The sequence below is a fragment of the Rana temporaria genome, chromosome 7 (genome assembly GCF_905171775.1).
Source record: "Rana temporaria chromosome 7, aRanTem1.1, whole genome shotgun sequence".
In the NCBI taxonomy this organism is placed as follows: Eukaryota; Metazoa; Chordata; class Amphibia; order Anura; family Ranidae; genus Rana; species Rana temporaria.
This window is the reverse complement of record NC_053495.1, coordinates 185,097,580-185,114,597: the sequence shown is the minus strand read 5'-3', so window position 1 is coordinate 185,114,597 and position 17,018 is coordinate 185,097,580. Positions and strand designations below refer to the sequence as shown.

Here is a 17,018-nt window from a genome sequence, read left to right as displayed (position 1 = left end):
CGCTGCTGTCGTGCTAAAAACACAATATTGCAGTCACCCACTGTAAGAATGCAGTGGCCTCCAAGCAAAGCATTGCATAGCATGCCAGGCATGTGTTTATCCCTGTCAAACGTTATGCCGCGTACACACGACCATTTTTAATGGTCTAGAAAAAAACGTCATTTTTTTCAACCCGATTCTTGTTAAGCCTGCCTTGCATACACACGATCGTGAAAAAAAATGCTTGAGCAAAGCGCGTGACGTACAACACGTATGACGGCACTATAAGTTTGGTAAGAGACAATTCGCGCTTTTCAGTCTTCGTGCTTTTCTGTTTGTTACAGCTTGACTAATGTGCTATCAACATTACAAACGCTAGTTTTACCAGAACTAGCACTCCCGTCTCATAACTTGCTTTTGAGCATGCACATTTTTTTTCACGTTAAAGCCTACACCGGACCATTTTCTACAACGTGAAAAATGACAACTGGAAAAACAACGTGAAAAAAATAGAGCATGTTCTAAATATTTAATGGCCATTTTCACGTCGTGAAAAATGCTCTGGAGTCTACGCACGAATGTTTTTAATGACATAAAAAAAAAAATCATGAAAAACGGTTGTGTGTACGCAGCATTAGAATTCCTGGGGGGGGGGATCAGTAAACCACAAGTCAGCTGCCTGGATTTACCCCCTTACCCCCCCCCCCCTCATCCCAGCTACCTGTGCGAAAGATCCCTTCATTTTAGATACTGTATATTTTATTTGGTTATTAATTACATCCTTTAAGGCTTAGAAAAAGGCACTCCTCTAAAACGATGCAATGCGCTTTCCCTAGCTTAAGACTGCAGGAATTTTTCTCCGATGCACCAATTTTAAGACCTTTTCATAAAACCAGACCTCTGTAACGGAATGCTGAAATCAAAACTGTATCTATCATTTCATCAGAAGGCCGTGTTTACAAATCCATAATTCAGTGCCCCTTAAACAGTCTGAATCTGATCTGCTGTATTTCAGTTGATCCGAGGCATTGTGAATTGGTATTTTTTATTTTTTTTTCAAGCCGAGTCCCGATTCAATGGAAGTTGTTAGGTGTTTAGTGTGATGAAATACAGGCTGAACAAATGCCCCATTGTTCGCTTAATGATAGGCTTTAGGTGAACAAAACAAGGTTATTCCCACTAAATATTGCTACGCTGCACTGCCCCGGCTTATTAAATCTCAGTGAATGATTCATATGTATCCTAGTATTATAAAGCACAAAAATAGCTGAGCAAGCTCAAGGGTCATTAAAAGAGAAATGACACTGCGTGAGAATGCACAAAAGGACAAAACTCATAAAAAGAGACTTTCCTCTCCTAAGTATGAACAGTTGTTCTAGAAAATGAGATAGTTTATTTAGTATGTGGAGTGATGTTAAGAATACACAGTTGACTTTTTGGAACCGTCTCTGTGACAAAATTTCCTTTGTACATTTCACTCAGCGGCTTGTTAGCGTACCCAAGTTGGTAGAAGAGAAGGACACTATTGTTAGTAGAGATGAATGAACAAACTATGAATCATACTTGGTCCATTAATGGCAACGATCTCGGAGGAATGTCGACTTGCATGGATAAGTTTGTCTGTCTTTAACAGTACAAACCGATTTTGCATTAAAGCTCATTGATGGCCCAGGACGTACCTGCCGAGTGGCTCGTTTTTTATCTTGACATTTAGCTTTTGTAGCTGGCTACTCCACTCGCTACATCCCAGTAACTTGTGATAACTTTATTATATGAATTACCCTCAAAGTGTTACTGCACCTTTGCAGTAACATTTATTTTAACATTTTATCCAGTCCTAACCCCAGCATTCCCCGACGGTCTTATACTCACCTGTCCCCAATCGAGCCAATATTGCTAGCTTTCCCACAGCCATGTGTCAACATTTTACGGGCCTGGCCTACTTGAGCGCTCTGTACTCTTCATTTTGTTCTAGGTGTCAGTATTGTAAGCCCAAGCTAGCAAGATGACACACTTCTGGGGGTGTATTCATGGTATCTTGGGCTCATAGAAAGTGAGTTGAATATGCTGGGTGCCAAACTGGAAGAGGAGAGAAGCTAGATGACAGACTGAGGGGGGGGGGGGCTAGCAGATCTTGGCCCACCCAAGCACTCTGCACATTTTATTCAATGCTGCAGTACTGTGAGCCCAAGCCAGTGAGATGACGCACCCCCTAGTGGGTGTATTCATGGTAACTTGGATTCATAGAATGCAAGTTGAATATGTTGGGTGCCAACCTGGAGGTGGACAGATGTCGGAACAGACTGAAGTGTTTGCCCAAGAGCTGCACAGGGGAACTTTCAGCTATTGGCCCATGAAAGTACTCTGCGCTCTTAATTTTGTTCTATGCAGCAGTACTCTGAGCCCACGTTTGCCCTAGGGCAGTAATGGCGAACCTTGGCACCCCAGATGTTTTGGAACTACATTTCCCAAGATGCTCAACTATATTATAGAGTGCAGGAGCATCATGGGAAATGTAGTTCCAAAACATCTGGGGTGCCAAGGTTCGCCATCACTGAACTAGGGGGATGTATTCATGGCAGCTTGGGCTCATAGAAAGCAAGTTAAATATGTTAGGTCTGGAAGAGGACAGATACTGGATGACAGACTGTAGTGAAAGATGGGGGAGCTAACAGCTCTTGGCCCACCCAAGTGCTCTGCACTCTTCATTTTATTCTATGCAGCAGTGCTGTGAGCACAAGACAGTGAGATAAAGCACCCCCTGGTGGATGTATTCATGGTAATTTGGATTCACAGAAGGCAAGTTGAATATGTTGGGTGTCAACCTAGAGGTGAACAGATGTTGGATGACAGAGTGCCTGCCCAAGGCTGTACACGGAAGCTAGTGGCTCTTGGTTCACACAAGCACTCTGTGCTCTTCATTTTGTTTGTTCTATGCAGCAGTACTATGAGTCCAAATTGATGTGATGATGTAACCATTAGGGATGTATCCATGGCACCTTGGGCTCAAAGAAAGCAAGTTAAATATGTTGGGCACCAATACTAGATGACAGACCGGAGTGACAGATGGGGGGAGCTAACAACTCTTGGGCCACCCAAGTGCAATGTATTCTTCATTTTGTTCTATACAGCAATACTATGAGCCTAAGTTGGCAAGATGACACAACCCTAAGTGCTCATAGAAAGCAAGTTGAATATGTCGGGCACCAACCGGGAAGAGGAAAGATGCTGGATGACACACTAGAGTGACAGATAGGGAAGCTAACAGCACTTGGCCCACCAAAGTGCTCTGCACTCTTAATTTTATTCAATTTAATAGTACTGTGAACCAAAGCCGGCAAGATGGCACAACTATAGGGGATGTATCTATGGCACCTTAGGCTCATTCAGTTTAATATGTTGGATTCCAACCTGGAAGTGGTCAGACGCTGGATGACAAACTGAAATGCCTGCCCAAAAGCTTCAGAGAGGAGCCAGGCTCTTTTGGCCCACGCAAGAGCACTGAATTCTTAATTTTGTTCTGTGTGGCAGTGCTGTGAGCCCAAGCCAGCAAAATTATGCACCCATGGGGGCTATCCTTTGCACCTTTGGTTTACTTTATTTATTTTTATGTTTTTTTGTTTTGATCTAAACCCAGTGATTGGCTTTAAAGGGTATATAGACCCGAACAATCAACCTCTCTTGTGTGGTGCTTGTACTGCACTGTTGCATATTGTTCTGAGGACTTCAGGACCACACCCATCCGTGGTATGTACAAGAAGACCTGGAGACTTCCCAGTAGGTTTGTTCTGTTCTTGTAGAGTGATTCAGCATTGTTACCTTAGAGTAGAAAGTGTTAATGCTAAAATGTTACTGGCAGAATCATCAGGTCAAAATAAAGAAAAATTAGCCTGGGAAAAAATGAATATGGCCTCCTCATCTAAGGATTGGAAAGCCTCAATACATAACAGTTTCTTGGGGGGTTTAACCACTTCAGCCCCGGATCATTTGGCTCCCCAAAGACCAGAGCACTTTTTGCGATTTGGCACTGTGTTGCTTTAACTGACAATTGCATGTGGCACCCAAACAAAATTGACGTCCTTTTTTCCCCACAAATAGAGCTTTCCTTTGGTGGTATTTGATCACCTCTGTGGTTTTTGTTTTTTGCACTATAAACAAAAAAAAAAGAGCATACATTTTAAAATAAAAAGCAATATTTTTAACTTTTTGCTATAATAAATATCCCCCCCCCCCCCAAATATATATATATATATATATATATATATATATATATATATATATATATATTTTCAAAGGAGGGGAATTTTTTGGAAGAGTTGGGGGGATTATTGCGGTGCGATGAAGAAAACCAGACAAAGTATGTATATATAAAAATATATAAAAAAGGTTTATTCATTCAATTTTTACAAAATATAGTAATTCAATATACAGATAGTGCATAAATTATTTTGTGGGAGCAAGATCTAGAAATAATTTTTTCGATCAGGTCGACCCTACTAGTTTCGCCTCTTGGCTTCTTCAGGGGAATTAGGACAAGATCGTCTCTCTAGATTACTCTAAAGAGATGAAAAAGAATAAAACAATTTTAACATATGCAAACAATATAAGCTCTAAAAGAACTTCGATTATATATGTTCAACAAAACATGTCATGTATATAGAGTACAAACAAAAGTTTGGCTGGGATCTCTGGCGGGGCAAGAGAAACCAAAGTTCATAGGAGCAAATGCACATATATCCACAGCCTGGTAGCAGCCAATGCTGTTCAGCCCATGAGAGGGGGCTGGCAGCAAAATTCCATAGGTAGGAGAAATAAAACCTACCCTAGCTTCATGCACGGCCAGTCAAGGAAAAACCCCCTCAGGGTGGATATTGAAATCCAAGTTCAACTGACAGGACTTAAAAATACAGAAGAAAAAGAATCTATGTTAGAATATGTGTTATTAAATTATGATCTGTTTCAACTAATTAAACAAATCCATAATAGAGTCAATAGGGTTAATATATGTAAAACAGCCATACCTTGAAGCGTAATAAAATAAAGGTGAATACAGGGGAATTAAGTAAGACAATAACATGGGCACTGAAGAGCCTCAATTCATCTGAGAAAAAAAAAAAAAAGTGTTTGAATAGATTTAGTATACTTCATAAAGTTAGTGAGAACATGGGTAACTAAATTATTAAGTGTAAGCAAGGGATCAACTTACATGGAGTATTTAACTAGATGAACAGTCTGAGTGCAAGCAAACATCAGCTGGTGATAGAAAGTCAAAGGATAGTCGTTTGCAGCAAAAATCAAGGACCAGTCAATTGCAGCTGAAAAGTCCACAGATAATCTCCTTTAAAAAGGGTAGAAAATGAATGAAAATAAATGAAAAAGTGAAGGTTTAGCCATAAGTATTCAAACCTTACACAGAGGAGACAATAGTGAGGAGAGTGAATAGTTGCAGGATGGAAACTTACCTATCTTTAAGAGGAATAAAGACATCTGTCAGTACCCTGTTGGTAGCAGACAGATAATGATCATATCATGCTATATATAGCCTGTTGGGGAGGCGGGTGCATCGCGATTGGATCTCAGAGGTCACATGGTCGCTGAGATGCCTACAATTCCCACACTCCTTAGCGCTGAAGCAGCCGTGTCATATGATGACACCGGCCAATCAGCGGAGCCGCACTCTGGAGAAAAAGGAAAAAAGGAAGAAAACGTATGAGTGCAGAGGGGAGGAACACAGAGCACTAAAAGAGAGCGATTGCCAGCCAGCAGCACCAAAACAGTCACACATACACAGAGCGGCGTGGACCATGACCGCAAGCTGACTGATCAAGGCAAACCAAGCAATCAAACATGAAAGCAAAAGCAGTAGATCATATATTGTAGAAGTCAAAATATAATAAAGAATTAAGACAAACAAAAAATCACTAATAAGAAGGGGAGAGAGACCCTGAACAGGGATGTGAATGGGCTGATGTATGGAAAAGGGCTGTAGTGGCTTATTGGGAAGGATGCGCATTACCTCCAGAACCAATTAGGGCTCAAGCTAGTCCCACATATAGGTGAACCCAGAAAGGAAAAATTGCCAAGCCAGAGACCCAAGCCAAAATAAAAAATTATTATATACAACATATTTACCAATAAAATGAAAAATGTAGGGTTTACACTATATGTACAAACATATGTATTCAGTATATTTCAATACATACAATCAAAAATCGACAACATTATTATTGATTCATAAATTATACATCAATATTCAAAGGAAGTAAATGTGGTTGTTATAATGATATATAGCAATATATAACACATTATTGCCCCCATCATAAATGGGAGCAGGTGGGTTGATTTTAGCCAGTGCCGGAACTTGCCCACTAGGTGGAATATGGGGCAAAGAGTTTGGTGGTCAAAGTAGAATACATGTAGGACCTGCTGGAGAGTGGCAATAGAGCAGGATGTAATGAGGAGGGAGGAAATGACCAGACCATAACACCTTTCTTAGATGGAATAACGTAGAGGCCACACCATTTTATTTAATAATAGAATTTCTTATAAATATTTCTTTCACAGAAAGGGCTTGAAACTGATATATTCGTTCAACCCCGGAAATTTAGTGGCATCTAACTGATGTATCCATTTGGTTTCAAGTTGGAGTAAGGTCTGGTCAATTCCTCCACCTCGAACATGTATAGGAACATGCTCCAGGGCTGAGAAACTTACAGCGTTAAGATCAAAGTCATGTAGGCAACCTACATGTCTATTTAAAGCAGTGGTCATTAGACGCTTATATAGAGGGTTGACATGGTCTCTAATGCGTTTAAAAAACGGTCTCTTGGTCTTGCCAACATAGAAACATCCACATTGGCAAGATGCCAAGTAGACGACGCCCACCGATTGACAGGTGACACGGAACTTTAGTTTGTGAATGCGACCGTTGGGTAAAAGAGTGACGTCATTGGTATATATAAACCGACAAATGTCACAGTTACCACAAGAAAAAGTACCTTTAATAGTAGATGTCTCACATTCCTTTCTGGTGTGGTGACTTTGGACAAGGCGATCCCTCAGTGAGGGAGTCCGTTTAAATGTGATTTCAGGATATGGTTTTATATATTTTGATATCGTATTGTCGGCTAGAAGTAGGGGCCAAAATTTTTTAAAAATCTGTCGCATTTGAATATGCTGTTGCGAAAATTTGGTCACTATTCTGATAGAGTCAGTTTTATTAGGTTGTTTGTTGGCATTTGAATAAATAAGATTAGATCGGTCTAGTCTGATCACCTTGTTGAATGATCTTTTGAGCAAGGATCGACTGTAGCCCCTGGAGAGTAATCTACAGTATAGATCATTAGCTGCAGCGTGGAAATCTGTGTCTCTGGTGCAGTTTCTTTTGAGCCTCAGGAACTGGCTGTAAGGAATGCTATCCAAGAGTGGTTCAGGGTGGGCACTGGTCGCGTGCAAAACAGTGTTGCCTGCAGACGGCTTGCGATACAGTGATGTATGCAAGCGACCCATACGGTCAACATGGATACGCAGATCCAGGAAACTTACATCAGTTTGGCTACATTCCATGGTGAACTTTAGGTTGAAGGTGTTTAGCCAATAATTGCATAAGGAGTGTGAGTTCCTCCCTAGAGCCATACCACAAAATCAGTATGTCGTCTATATATCTGTACCATTTAATGGCCTTAGACAACAGTTTTGACAGACATATGTTCGAAAAGATCTCCTTCTCCCACCCCCCCAGATACAGGTTAGCGTAGCTGGGGGCACACTTGGTCCCCATAGCCACTCCCTGTATCTGGAGGAAGTGGGAGGAGTCGAACATAAATACATTTCTTGTTAAGATAAACTTCAAAAGTTTCAGGACAAAAGCATTGTAGGGATCAGAGTTTAGGCCACGTGCCTGTAATTCTATGGATATAATTTCAAGGCCTTTGGAGTGTGGTATACAGTTATACAGACTCTCCACGTCGAGGGCCACCAGCCAAGATCCAGGTGGAATGGACTTACCATCCAGAGTTTGGAGCAGGTGGATGGTGTCCTTTACATAAGAGGGAAGAGACGTAACATGTGGTAACAAATATCTGTCCACCAAGGTGCTGGCTTTTTCTGTTAAACCGTTGCATCCCGAAACGTTCGGTCGACCTGGGGGATGTTCTAAAGATTTATGAACTTTCGGTAGTGCATAGAATGTAGGGATTTTGGATTCCCTCACGTTCAAAAAATTCCAGGTATTTAAATCGATCGTGCCTTTTTGATAGGCTTCAAAAATCAGTTCATAGTACTCCTTATTGAAGTTTTCTATTAAAGTCTTAGAGATCGGTCTGTACCAGTCTTTTTTGCCTAGGATGTCGAGGCACATGGACTCATATGCCCCGACATCCATGACAACGACGTTTCCGCCTTTATCGGCTGGCTTTATGATCAATCCGGGATGGTTTTGCAAGTCAGACACAGCTTTCAACAGAGCAGGGGACAAGTTTTTATCAACCCTCCTGTTCAAGTCCATAAGTTGAATTTCATTTGTCACTTGTTGAACAAAAGCCCAAAGGTTGGGATTCATCTGTAAAGATGGAAAAGATCTTGATTTGGGCTTGTATGAAGCCGGGGGAGGGAAGGTCACACCAGAGACGACCAGACCAACAGATCTTGGTGTGGTATCATCTCCAGTCTGACCCTCCTCCCATAGACACATCAGGTCATCCATTGCCTGGAGTTCCCGATCAGTGTAATCCATCAATGAAAAATCAATGCCGTCTGATTGTTTCGGTTTATCATAAAGAACCTTAAATAGTAAGCGTCGAGCAAATAAATGTGTGTCTTTTATCAGCTGAAATTTGTCCATATCTGCTGATGGGCAAAAAGTTAGTCCAAGGCCAAGTACATGGATTTGTTCAGTGGTCAGGTTTTCACTTGAAAGGTTGATTACCTCTAGTCCTGAAGTGCCAACATTGGAGCTTGAGGAGTAGGTGTTGGGTTTTGTTCCTGATTTTTCCCTAAAAAAATGGGAGCAATCTTGGGATCGATTAACTGTGTGTTAGATGGAAACATTGTAGGAATGAGAGGTTCGCTTACCTGTCGTATGATGGACGAGGATAGAGCGGAGGGGATAGAGGGGATAATCCCAACTGATGGTAGTAGTGTGGGGTTAGAGGCCTTAACCGCGATGGATGGTCTACCCTGTAATGGGGTGGACGAGTGCGTATTTAGTGGAATATTGTGAGTTGTTTGTGACTTACGGTTACCGGGCGGGCCGAAAGTGCGATGTAGTGATTCCAGTGACGCAGCAGTGCGATCTCCCTTTCGTCTCTTAGGAAGTCTATCCTGTGAAAAGTCATGATACGTGGTTGAGGTACTTGGAGAGACAGAGACAGAAGCAGAACCTGTATTTGGTATATTGTTTTGAGTTTTAGGACCCTCAAAATTTGAGGGTTTAGTATACTTAGAGGGTGTAGCCTGGTTCCACTTATAGGCATAACCATTTTCATGAGCTTGTTTATCTCGTTGGAACTTTCCTTCTTTAGTACTAATGATACTCAGTGTGTACTCCTCAAGGTATACCCTCAGATGTTTGTCACGAGAGACAAACCTGGGGGAGACCGAAGCAAGTACACAATCAGAGTACCAATTACCAATTTGGACATCTATTTCCTCCAATTCACTTTCATATTGTTTACACAATATACTAATCATTTCCTGAGAACAAGTTTGTAAATTATGCTCCCATGACTGCTTCAAGGAATCATTGATTTTACGTATGTTAGGGAAAATTTGGATTCGTAGACCCCAAGGGACCACATGATTTTCCATGTATTTTTCAAAATAGGCTTTATGCCAATAGATTCTGGCCTTCTTTTCCAAAAGGCGTTGTAGTCGCATGAAGATTTTATCTAAGTCCTCATCCGACATTTTGGCCTCTTTCTGGGAGGACTGGATTCTGGACATCAAATCCTCCCAGGCTGCCCCACAGAAGTCGGCCATGTTTAACGATGTACACCAATACCGGTATTTAGGCTACTATCAACCAACTATATTAAATAAATCGTTATTTTGTGTATCTACAGTTATAGAAATATCAGTTCTTACAAAAAGTACCAAAAAAAAATTTTTTTTTTAGGAAAATAATAGCACAATTCTTATAAAGAAAAAGGGGGAAAGACAAAGAAAAAATAACACAGTTTGTCTGGTTTATTATAAGGACTGTCGACCACGGATTGGACGGTGAATTGAAACACCTAAATACGTGGTAGATTGGGGGGTATGTGATCGAGAGTCCTAAAAAAGGATACAGCACCTCATCCCAAAATAGATTCAAAGGAGGGGAATTTTTTGGAAGAGTTGGGGGGATTATTGCGGTGCGATGAAGAAAACCAGACAAAGTATGTATGTATATATAAAAATATATAAAAAAGGTTTATTCATTCAATTTTTACAAAATATAGTAATTCAATATACAGATAGTGCATAAATTATTTTGTGGGAGCAAGATCTAGAAATAATTTTTTCGATCAGGTCGACCCTACTAGTTTCGCCTCTTGGCTTCTTCAGGGGAATTAGGACAAGATCGTCTCTCTAGATTACTCTAAAGAGATGAAAAAGAATAAAACAATTTTAACATATGCATACAATATAAGCTCTAAAAGAACTTCGATTATATATGTTCAACAAAACATGTCATGTATATAGAGTACAAACAAAAGTTTGGCTGGGATCTCTGGCGGGGCAAGAGAAACCAAAGTTCATAGGAGCAAATGCACATATATCCACAGCCTGGTAGCAGCCAATGCTGTTCAGCCCATGAGAGGGGGCTGGCAGCAAAATTCCATAGGTAGGAGAAATAAAACCTACCCTAGCTTCATGCACGGCCAGTCAAGGAAAAACCCCCTCAGGGTGGATATTGAAATCCAAGTTCAACTGACAGGACTTAAAAATACAGAAGAAAAAGAATCTATGTTAGAATATGTGTTATTAAATTATGATCTGTTTCAACTAATTAAACAAATCCATAATAGAGTCAATAGGGTTAATATATGTAAAACAGCCATACCTTGAAGCGTAATAAAATCAAGGTGAATACAGGGGAATTAAGTAAGACAATAACATGGGCACTGAAGAGCCTCAATTCATCTGAGAAAAAAAAAAAAAAGTGTTTGAATAGATTTAGTATACTTCATAAAGTTAGTGAGAACATGGGTAACTAAATTATTAAGTGTAAGCAAGGGATCAACTTACATGGAGTATTTAACTAGATGAACAGTCTGAGTGCAAGCAAACATCAGCTGGTGATAGAAAGTCAAAGGATAGTCGTTTGCAGCAAAAATCAAGGACCAGTCAATTGCAGCTGAAAAGTCCACAGATAATCTCCTTTAAAAAGGGTAGAAAATGAATGAAAATAAATGAAAAAGTGAAGGTTTAGCCATAAGTATTCAAACCTTACACAGAGGAGACAATAGTGAGGAGAGTGAATAGTTGCAGGATGGAAACTTACCTATCTTTAAGAGGAATAAAGACATCTTTATGATAAACCGAAACAATCAGACGGCATTGATTTTTCATTGATGGATTACACTGATCGGGAACTCCAGGCAATGGATGACCTGATGTGTCTATGGGAGGAGGGTCAGACTGGAGATGATACCACACCAAGATCTGTTGGTCTGGTCGTCTCTGGTGTGACCTTCCCTCCCCCGGCTTCATACAAGCCCAAATCAAGATCTTTTCCATCTTTACAGATGAATCCCAACCTTTGGGCTTTTGTTCAACAAGTGACAAATGAAATTCAACTTATGGACTTGAACAGGAGGGTTGATAAAAACTTGTCCCCTGCTCTGTTGAAAGCTGTGTCTGACTTGCAAAACCATCCCGGATTGATCATAAAGCCAGCCGATAAAGGCGGAAACGTCGTTGTCATGGATGTCGGGGCATATGAGTCCATGTGCCTCGACATCCTTGGCAACAAAGACTGGTACAGACCGATCTCTAAGACTTTAATAGAAAACTTCAATAACGAGTATTATGAACTGTTTTTTGAAGCCTATCAAAAAGGCACGATCGATTTAAATACCTGGAATTTTTTGAACGTGAGGGAATCCAAAATCCCTACATTCTATGCACTACCAAAAGTTCATAAATCTTTAGAACATCCCCCAGGTCGACCGATCGTTTCGGGATGCAACGGTTTAACAGAAAAAGCCAGCACCTTGGTGGACAGATATTTGTTACCACATGTTACGTCTCTTCCCTCTTATGTAAAGGACACCATCCACCTGCTCCAAACTCTGGATGGTAAGTCCATTCCACCTGGATCTTGGCTGGTGGCCCTCGACGTGGAGAGTCTGTATAACTGTATACCACACTCCAAAGGCCTTGAAATTATATCCATAGAATTACAGGCACGTGGCCTAAACTCTGATCCCTACAATGCTTTTGTCCTGAAACTTTTGAAGTTTATCTTAACAAGAAATGTATTTATGTTCGACTCCTCCCACTTCCTCCAGATACAGGGAGTGGCTATGGGGACCAAGTGTGCCCCCAGCTACGCTAACCTGTATCTGGGGGGGTGGGAGAAGGAGATCTTTTCGAACATATGTCTGTCAAAACTGTTGTCTAAGGCCATTAAATGGTACAGATATATAGACGACATACTGATTTTGTGGTATGGCTCTAGGGAGGAACTCACACTCCTTATGCAATTATTGGCTAAACACCTTCAACCTAAAGTTCACCATGGAATGTAGCCAAACTGATGTAAGTTTCCTGGATCTGCATATCCATGTTGACCGTATGGGTCGCTTGCATACATCACTGTATCGCAAGCCGTCTGCGGGCAACACTGTTTTGCACGCGACCAGTGCCCACCCTGAACCACTCTTGATTAGCATTCCTTACAGCCAGTTCCTGAGGCTCAAAAGAAACTGCACCAGAGACACAGATTTCCACGCTGCAGCTAATGATCTATACTGTAGATTACTCTCCAGGGGCTACAGTCGATCCTTGCTCAAAAGATCATTCAACAAGGTGATCAGACTAGACCGATCTAATCTTATTTATTCAAATGCCAACAAACAACCTAATAAAACTGACTCTATCAGAATAGTGACCAAATTTTCGCAACAGCATATTCAAATGCGACAGATTTTTAAAAAATTTTGGCCCCTACTTCTAGCCGACAATACGATATCAAAATATATAAAACCATATCCTGAAATCACATTTAAACGGACTCCCTCACTGAGGGATCGCCTTGTCCAAAGTCACCACACCAGAAAGGAATGTGAGACATCTACTATTAAAGGTACTTTTTCTTGTGGTAACTGTGACATTTGTTGGTTTATATATACCAATGACGTCACTCTTTTACCCAACGGTCGCATTCACAAACTAAAGTTCCGTGTCACCTGTCAATCGGTGGGCGTCGTCTACTTGGCATCTTGCCAATGTGGATGTTTCTATGTTGGCAAGACCAAGAGACCGTTTTTTAAACGCATTAGAGACCATGTCAACCCTCTATATAAGCGTCTAATGACCACTGCTTTAAATAGACATGTAGGTTGCCTACATGACTTTGATCTTAACGCTGTAAGTTTCTCAGCCCTGGAGCATGTTCCTATACATGTTCGAGGTGGAGGAATTGACCAGACCTTACTCCAACTTGAAACCAAATGGATACATCAGTTAGATGCCACTAAATTTCCGGGGTTGAACGAATATATCAGTTTCAAGCCCTTTCTGTGAAAGAAATATTTATAAGAAATTCTATTATTAAATAAAATGGTGTGGCCTCTACGTTATTCCATCTAAGAAAGGTGTTATGGTCTGGTCATTTCCTCCCTCCTCATTACATCCTGCTCTATTGCCACTCTCCAGCAGGTCCTACATGTATTCTACTTTGACCACCAAACTCTTTGCCCCATATTCCACCTAGTGGGCAAGTTCCGGCACTGGCTAAAATCAACCCACCTGCTCCCATTTATGATGGGGGCAATAATGTGTTATATATTGCTATATATCATTATAACAACCACATTTACTTCCTTTGAATATTGATGTATAATTTATGAATCAATAATAATGTTGTCGATTTTTGATTGTATGTATTGAAATATACTGAATACATATGTTTGTACATATAGTGTAAACCCTACATTTTTCATTTTATTGGTAAATATGTTGTATATAATAATTTTTTATTTTGGCTTGGGTCTCTGGCTTGGCAATTTTTCCTTTCTGGGTTCACCTATATGTGGGACTAGCTTGAGCCCTAATTGGTTCTGGAGGTAATGCGCATCCTTCCCAATAAGCCACTACAGCCCTTTTCCATACATCAGCCCATTCACATCCCTGTTCAGGGTCTCTCTCCCCTTCTTATTAGTGATTTTTTGTTTGTCTTAATTCTTTATTATATTTTGACTTCTACAATATATGATCTACTGCTTTTGCTTTCATGTTTGATTGCTTGGTTTGCCTTGATCAGTCAGCTTGCGGTCATGGTCCACGCCGCTCTGTGTATGTGTGACTGTTTTGGTGCTGCTGGCTGGCAATCGCTCTCTTTTAGTGCTCTGTGTTCCTCCCCTCTGCACTCATACGTTTTCTTCCTTTTTTCCTTTTTCTCCAGAGTGCGGCTCCGCTGATTGGCCGGTGTCATCATATGACACGGCTGCTTCAGCGCTAAGGAGTGTGGGAATTGTAGGCATCTCAGCGACCATGTGACCTCTGAGATCCAATCGCGATGCACCCGCCTCCCCAACAGGCTATATATAGCATGATATGATCATTATCTGTCTGCTACCAACAGGGTACTGACAGATGTCTTTATTCCTCTTAAAGATAGGTAAGTTTCCATCCTGCAACTATTCACTCTCCTCACTATTGTCTCCTCTGTGTAAGGTTTGAATACTTATGGCTAAACCTTCACTTTTTCATTTATTTTCATTCATTTTCTACCCTTTTTAAAGGAGATTATCTGTGGACTTTTCAGCTGCAATTGACTGGTCCTTGATTTTTGCTGCAAACGACTATCCTTTGACTTTCTATCACCAGCTGATGTTTGCTTGCACTCAGACTGTTCATCTAGTTAAATACTCCATGTAAGTTGATCCCTTGCTTACACTTAATAATTTAGTTACCCATGTTCTCACTAACTTTATGAAGTATACTAAATCTATTCAAACACTTTTTTATTTTTTTCTCAGATGAATTGAGGCTCTTCAGTGCCCATGTTATTGTCTTACTTAATTCCCCTGTATTCACCTTGATTTTATTACGCTTCAAGGTATGGCTGTTTTACATATATTAACCCTATTGACTCTATTATGGATTTGTTTAATTAGTTGAAACAGATCATAATTTAATAACACATATTCTAACATAGATTCTTTTTCTTCTGTATTTTTAAGTCCTGTCAGTTGAACTTGGATTTCAATATCCACCCTGAGGGGGTTTTTCCTTGACTGGCCGTGCATGAAGCTAGGGTAGGTTTTATTTCTCCTACCTATGGAATTTTGCTGCCAGCCCCCTCTCATGGGCTGAACAGCATTGGCTGCTACCAGGCTGTGGATATATGTGCATTTGCTCCTATGAACTTTGGTTTCTCTTGCCCCGCCAGAGATCCCAGCCAAACTTTTGTTTGTACTCTATATACATGACATGTTTTGTTGAACATATATAATCGAAGTTCTTTTAGAGCTTATATTGTATGCATATGTTAAAATTGTTTTATTCTTTTTCATCTCTTTAGAGTAATCTAGAGAGACGATCTTGTCCTAATTCCCCTGAAGAAGCCAAGAGGCGAAACTAGTAGGGTCGACCTGATCGAAAAAATTATTTCTAGATCTTGCTCCCACAAAATAATTTATGCACTATCTGTATATTGAATTACTATATTTTGTAAAAATTGAATGAATAAACCTTTTTTATATATTTTTATATATACATACATACTTTGTCTGGTTTTCTTCATCGCACCGCAATAATCCCCCCAACTCTTCCAAAAAATTCCCCTCCTTTGAATCTATTTTGGGATGAGGTGCTGTATCCTTTTTTAGGACTCTCGATCACATACCCCCCAATCTACCATATATATATATATATATAAAATGCACTGATTACTGTGTAAATGTGACTGGCAGTGAAGGGGTTAACCTGTAGGGGGCACTGAAAGGGTTAAATGTGTCCTAGGGATGTGTTTCAACTGTGTGGGGGCGGGGCTACATGTGATACGGCACTGATCACCGCTCCTGATGACAGGGAGCTGTGATCAGTGTCCTTGTGACTAGGCAGGATGGGGAAATGCTTGTTAACATTTCCCCATTCTTCCTCTCCGTGAGACGATCACGGGACTCCCAGCAGACATCTAGTCCCCGGGACCCCTGGTCACACTCACGGAGCTCGCAGTGAGCACGTGCGTGCGCCCACAATGGCGCGTCTTAAAGGGCCACGTACAGGTAAGTTAATATGCCCAGCCGTGCAATTTTGCCGATGTATATCGGCGCGAGCTGGTCGGCAAGTGGTTAAATATGTTTTATCAACACAGTAACTATCAGATGAAGGTTGAATATGAGAGGATCATGTGACAAGATGGTGCAAGACCTTTTATAAAGCTTAACAAGTGCATTATTGATATATTTGAATTTAAGTTACAACATAGGGTAAGGTCAAGGTCTTGGCTATGATTTCTAGTATGGTGCCTGGAACACAACACTGGCTGAACTTAATGAAAGGTCTTTTGGCAAGAAAAACAGTTCTCAGATCTTTTTTTTCAACTGTTAATGTATTTGAGTGCCTGGAGTCACATTCTTCCTACAAAAGTTAAATATCATGGCAGGGCTTGAACATGCTAGGTTAAATCCAGTAGATTCTTCATACAAATAAAAGGAAGATTAGAAGGAACCTAATTGTGGGTGTGGTTTCCTGCCCTTAAAAGATACAAGGGGTCAGCGGGAGAGGGAAACTAGCAGTGCCCAACCAAATCTGAGTTATAATTTTTAAGTGGACCTAGCCTTTAAGTAAAAATGTCTTGTTCCAGGATCACAAGAGCGCTGTCT

At 40.7% G+C, this 17,018-nt stretch overlaps 3 long non-coding RNA genes across 3 annotated transcripts; 1 reads left to right on the top strand and 2 right to left on the bottom strand.

Moving 5' to 3' along the window:
* Positions 1-5,019: 5,019 nt before the first annotated feature.
* LOC120945989 lies at positions 5,020-5,987 on the bottom strand. The gene is made up of 3 exons (XR_005750635.1): positions 5,442-5,987; positions 5,186-5,317; positions 5,020-5,080 (listed from the first exon to the last, which is right to left on the bottom strand). It is a non-coding gene; the product is annotated as an uncharacterized LOC120945989 (long non-coding RNA).
* A 4,469-nt stretch (positions 5,988-10,456) lies between these two features.
* Positions 10,457-11,491, bottom strand: LOC120944877. The gene is made up of 5 exons (XR_005750521.1): positions 11,465-11,491; positions 11,209-11,340; positions 11,024-11,103; positions 10,825-10,899; positions 10,457-10,558 (listed from the first exon to the last, which is right to left on the bottom strand). It is a non-coding gene; the product is annotated as an uncharacterized LOC120944877 (long non-coding RNA).
* Positions 11,492-14,256: 2,765 nt separating this feature from the next.
* LOC120945988 lies at positions 14,257-15,814 on the top strand. Its single transcript, XR_005750634.1, has 5 exons — positions 14,257-14,806; positions 14,931-15,062; positions 15,168-15,247; positions 15,372-15,446; positions 15,713-15,814. It is a non-coding gene; the product is annotated as an uncharacterized LOC120945988 (long non-coding RNA).
* The last annotated feature ends 1,204 nt before the right edge of the window (positions 15,815-17,018 follow it).